We start from the raw sequence: 6,000 nt of genomic DNA, 5'->3' as shown, positions 1-6,000 counted from the left end.
CAGACTGCTCTTTGTTAGAAAATGATTTGGAGCTGCTTTTCGTTAAAGAGAAAAGCCTTACCGGGGACTCCCATACCCTTACTATCTGCTTAAGTGTTTTCTTCTTAACTCCTATATCACTTTTACACAGCACAAAATGATGTGTCCATAAATGAGCCTTTGCAAGATTACCATTTATCAAACAAAACCAGTGATGTTTAGTTAACTGTTTGTAATAGTAAATGGTTAGTAGAATGTCTAATTCAATAAATGTTTCATAAATGAGTAAATGAATGGTTTAATTTCAGTAAGCTCGATTCTTGATCAAACGTTCCCTTTTAAATCTAATTTTAAAAATCTGAGTTTGATATTTTTTAAAAAGGTTAATATAAATGTAGCATACAATACAGGAATTTCACTCCAGGTTATCTGCCAAGAGAAATGAAAATATGTCCACATGAAGACTTGCACACAAATGTTCTAAGCGTGATTCATAATAGCCAAAAAAAAGAAAAAGAAAAAAAAACAACTCACGTGTCCATCAATTGGTGAATGGCTAAAAATGATGTGATATAGTCACACAATGGGATACTGTTCAGCATAAAAAGGGAACTCCACCTCCTCCCACTGCAACTGGAACAGCTGGTTCTGTGGCAGCGTCCACTTGGCTGCAGCTTCCTCCTCACCTCCTCTTGGTCTTCACCTCAGATCCCCCTCATCCACCTTCACCCATGCTGCGGTCACCAGCCCTGTGGCAACCTCCAAGCCTGGACATTCGCCTTCCCCTCTGGCACTGCTTACCAGAGTCAGTTTTCCTCACATCTCTGCACTGACACCATGCATACCTCCAGGCTTTAAGGCGTGGCCCATGATGACCATAAGGAGCAGTAGAGCCCAGGCTGCTGCCTGGGAACACAAGTAGCCCAAGAAGCAGTGGACTAGCCTGAGGCCCCGGGTGCTTGCTGGGCTGCAGACACCCATAGACACTTGAGTTCATCAACAGTTGGCCTGACTGCACCAGAACAAATCAAGTTTGCTAAAAAGAATCGTGATTTTGAAAGAAACTAGGGTGCCTTATTTAAGCCTCTGCAATGATTTGAGATGAAAATGACCAATTCAGAAAACTGTTGTGAGAGTCTTATCGAGCAAAGGGGGCTTGCTGCCTGATGCATTAAAAGCCTATACTGTGACATCAGGTTTTTGTGAAAAGGAAAGCTTTATTTGAAAGTCAGCACCCAAGGACACAGGAATCAAGCTCAAATCTGTCTCCCTGTGCTGGCTTTAAGGTAGTAATTGTATTACAAAAGGTTTAGAGGATGAATACTGGCATTAGCAGGTGATTGGTGGTAGGAAAGAGGAGGCCTGCAAAGTCCCGGGGCATATGCAGTTATCTCTTCATGTCTCCTCATGGGTCCTATGTGCAAATTTGGGAAGAGTTAGTATAAACCGTGTGGTGGAAATTTAGGCTGTGACATTAGCATGCTTGTTCTGCACAAACTTTAGTTGGCCATCCTGGTTCCAGCTGATTGCAACCAGTTTTTTCATCGCTTAAGCAAGGAGATTTCTGTGTTTCAGCAAGTGGTTTCTTTTTCTATCTGGCATTCTACAAACTCGAAAATTTCTGTTAGTCGTTGGTCTCTTTAACTCTTTGTGGTATTGTTTCAATTTTCAAATAAAGCATGAGGCAAACATCAAACAAGCAAAGCTTAAAGAAGAAAAAGGCTGGAGTAAAGGAAGATTCCAAAGAAATAACTGGGGCAAAGCTGAAGAAAAAGAGTTTAAAGGAATTTCTGATGAGGCTAAAGAAAATTTCTGGATTTTAGTTCACTGTTTTAAAGAATATTGTTTCGATTCTGTGATTAAGAAGCATTAATGAATTTGTTGTAAAAAATTTGAAAGATGTTGAACTAAAACTCAGTTCCTGGCAAGCCCCTAAAAGTTACACATTTGAATTTCACTTTGAGCCTGGTGAGTATTTTAAAAACAAAGCGCTAACAAAGACATATAAAGTCTTGACCAGAATTTATATCAAATCCTTACCTTTGTCAGGGAGTTGAAATTCAAAGCTGCATAAGATGTCAAGTAGATTGGAAGAAAGGAAAAATCTATCACCATGAAAACCATTCAGATGGCTGGGCGTGGTGGCTGACACCTGTAATCCCAGCACTTGGGGAGGCTGAGGCGGGCAGATCATGAGGTCAGGAGATCAAGACCATCCTGGCTAATACAGTGAAACCCCATCTCTACTAAAAATACAAAAAAGTTAGCCGGACATGGTGGCAGGCTCCTTTAGTCCCAGCTCAGGAGGCTGAGGCAGGAGAATGACGTGAACCCGGGAGGCGGAGCTTGCAGTGAGCAGAGATCGTGCCACTGCACTCCAGCCTGGATGACAGAACAAGAATCCATCTCAAAAAAATAAAAAATAAATAAATAAAACCATTTAGAAGAAGAAAAGCAGTATGAATGGGAAAAAACAAAGTTACTTAAGTAGTTTCAGTGATTCATTCTTTTTTAGTCTTCCTATAGTTCCTGAACAAGAATACCTGGATGAAAAAGAAGCAGTTATGCTTGCTTAGGACTTTAAAATAAATCAGATTATACATGATGATGAAATCGCCAAATCAGTATCTTACCTTACAGGAAGTGTTTCTCATGTTTCTGAAGAGGATCCTGATAATAAATATGACAGGACACTTGATGAGGATGAGGAGGATACATTTGCAAAAATTACTAAAAATATAAGAATATCTGACTAGAATTGTGTGAACTGTAAGCTATAATGTGTAACCTTAGTTATTATAACAAAGCCAACAGCATTTATAGTCTTACTATACATAATTTTCTTGGTGGAGATAGTTTTAGAGAATATGCCAAGGAAGTTTTGAAGTATTAATTAATTATCCTTAGCTTGTATTAGTATCAGTTTCTGCAAGATGTGGAGAATGAAGTAAATTCCATAAAGCAGATTAATTTGTTCTGACATATTTACTTTGTGTGAACTCCTTTTGACAAGTACTTCTTGAACTGCAACTCCAAATGTTATTTGAACTGTTAGCAGATATATATTTACATATATATTTTGTTTTGGCTCAGTTGAAAGTTTATTCTGCTAGAGCTAGAGGTATTTTCTTTATTCTGCTGAAGCAATGCAGTGACTTATTAAATTATAAGGTAGTTTGCTTTTTAAATGTTTTAAATCAATTACTAGTCCACATTTAAGAATTTCTATTATAGTGACAATGTTAATTACTGCTTTATTATGGTTTTCTTAATGACAGTAATCTATAATTAAACTGTCACAGTGAGGTATTTACCATTATAGTATTAATATAATGTTCTTAAATGTTTGCATAATGGTATGTAAGATGAATAAGCACATTTTCTTTGGGGCAGAGCCCATGTTATATTTCATTGAAATGTTCAAAAGTACTATTCAGCAAGCTTTGTTCACATTCTTTTGTTACTTGAAAGTGTCAAAAATAAAAAACGAACAGAAGAAATAATATTTCTGTGAGAGAAGATACATTATAGTAGTTAAATAGAGAACTTTTAGCTTGGCAAACTAGGGATTTTTTAATAGCATGTGTAATTAAAATTTGAGAGATTTTTTTTTTTTACACTGCTGTTCCACAAACATTTTGCTTGAGTAGATATAACATTTTGCTTTCTTTTGGAAACCCAAATAAGAGGGATATGATCAAAAAATAAGAAAGTGGTAAGAACACACAAACTGAATAAACAGCTGAACATACTAATAAGAGAAAATGTGTTTGTTGACTTCAGAAAGGAATTAATATGAAATAAGAGAAAGTTAACATAGTCTGTCTCTTTATCATCATTTAGAGACTGTGCTTTCTGACAGGAAGTTGCTGCTAGGACAATATTAGAGATTATCATTGTTTTCATAAAGACAATTCAAAGATGAATTAGTAATATGTCAATAATAAATGAGTAATTTATTAGTAACCAATTTTGTTATGAATGAGAGTGGGGAACTATTAGATTAAAGCCAGAAAACTGTATGATTGAATTCAGAATGGATAGAGAAGTTTGCATAAAGGCCTGAGATCCAATAATATTTGAATCCTACATTGTTTTCAGGAACAATATACAAAGGGGACATTAGCATAATGGAAATGAAAGTATCAATAGTGCCCTATATGCCAATGTTTAGCTCTGTTTTAAAAAGGGTGAAAAAGCTAAATTGAAAACACTGGTTTGAGGACTAAAAGCATCTTCCTCTTAGTTCTAAACTACTGCATCTTGCCCCTCTTGCTAGATATATGGAGGAAAGAACCGGAAGGGAGTTTGCTTGGAGTGGGTGGGGAAAGAAACACGAAGGTAGAATCTGTATCAGCCCTTGATTAGTTTGTCCGCCCATTTCATCCTTGGAGATGATGGAGTGGGAAAGTGTTGTCTGTACATTAGGTTCCTATGACTGCTGTAAAAATTTACCCCCAATTTAGTGATAAATTTACCACCAACTTATCTTACAGTTTGGAGGTCAGAAGTGCAAAATGGATCTCACTAGACTAAAATCAAGAGGTCAACAAGGCTGCATTCCTTTCCTTTCTTTTTTTGTAAAATATTTAAAGAGGTTTATTTTGAGCCAACTATGAGTGATCAAGGCCTGAGGTACAGTCACAAGAGGCCCTGAGAACATGTTCTCAAAGTGGTTAGGTTACAGTTTGATATACATTTTAGGGGGACAGAAGTTACAGGCAGACATTAATCAAAAATGTTAGGTGTATATTGGTTTAGTCCAGAAAGGTGGGACAACTCGAAGGCGAGATGCTTCCAGACCGTAGGTGGACTCAAAGAGTTTGTGATTGGAAATCAGTTGAAAGAGTTACTATCTTAAGACCTGGAATCGATAGAAAGGAGTGTCTCAGTTAAGTGTTTGTGGAGACCAAGCTTCTTTTTCTTTTTTTTTCCAATAGCTCTTGGGGCACAAGTGTTTTTTGGTTACGTGGATAAATTGTATAGTGGTGAAGTATAAGATTTGAGGCTGTAGGGAAAAATCTGTGTTTTTTTGCTTTTTTTTTCAGCTTTTAGAGGCTGCAGATACTACTTCCATCTTCAAAGCCAGCAATGGCTAGTCATGTCCTGATTCTTCTGCCTCTCTCTTTCCCCTTGAAGGACCCTTGTGTTTACATTGTGACTACCTGGATAATACAGGTAATCTATTTAAGATTAGCTGATTAGCAACCTCAACTCCCTCTTGGCTTGTAACCTAGCAAGTTCAGGGGACAAGGATGTGGACATCTTGTTGGTTAGTGTGGGCGGGGAGCGCCATTCTCCCTTCATACAGTGTAAGACTCTTTAATGCAAGTGATTCTACCAAATAAGCTGACTGAACAGAGTTGCAACTTCTACCTAGGGTTGGAAACTAGGAAGGCCATGGAAAGAGGTACCAGCTTTCTGGCACTGGGAGAGAACAGAAATGTGTTTGCCCTTAAATATTTATTTATGTTCTCTATTTTAACCCATGGACTCTGAAAAGGGCCTAAATAGTATACTTTAAAATAAACTTCAAGAATGTAATATTTTAGCCCACGTATTCATGCCCCTCATATTTTTCATTTATCAATACTCCAAGTACCTTATCCAGAAAAAAATCCTGAGAACTGTGCAATAAGCACATGAAAACATAATAGAAAGCCAAATGTATTAGGTAAGTGAGAGCCGCTATCATTAAAATGTAACATGTCTGTTTTCCAAATAGCTGCTTCAACTGTGTGGAAATATTCCATTCTTACTGGGTAGCAGACAATTTCATTTCATGACTTTTTGGAACTTTCTAGACTGATTTTGGCTTTAAAGACCAAAACTTGCTCTTTTGTCTGTTTGTTTTATTGCTCTCCTGTTTAACTTAAAGTCTTTTCTCAACCCTAAATGCAACCTCATCTTGAAGCAAAAGATGTATGTGTAAGATACCTCCAGTAGATGATTCCTTTTTCCTCTGCTCATCCTTCCAGGTCATCATTCCCAAATGCTCTTTTCTTTTCCTGTCACCATACC

At 37.2% G+C, this 6,000-nt stretch overlaps 1 long non-coding RNA gene across 1 annotated transcript in view; it reads left to right on the top strand.

Moving 5' to 3' along the window:
* The first annotated feature begins 5,026 nt into the window (after positions 1 to 5,026).
* The window catches only part of LOC144336589 (uncharacterized), a 71,180-nt gene continuing 70,206 nt past the window's right edge, over positions 5,027 to 6,000 (top strand). Inside the window, exon 1 of the long non-coding RNA XR_013408485.1 lies at positions 5,027 to 5,157. This is a non-coding gene — a long non-coding RNA (uncharacterized LOC144336589). The remainder of the gene's footprint in view (positions 5,158 to 6,000) is intronic.

This window comes from Macaca mulatta, chromosome 18 (genome assembly GCF_049350105.2).
Source record: "Macaca mulatta isolate MMU2019108-1 chromosome 18, T2T-MMU8v2.0, whole genome shotgun sequence".
Taxonomy (NCBI): Eukaryota; Metazoa; Chordata; class Mammalia; order Primates; family Cercopithecidae; genus Macaca; species Macaca mulatta.
This window is presented reverse-complemented; position numbering and strand designations above follow the sequence as displayed.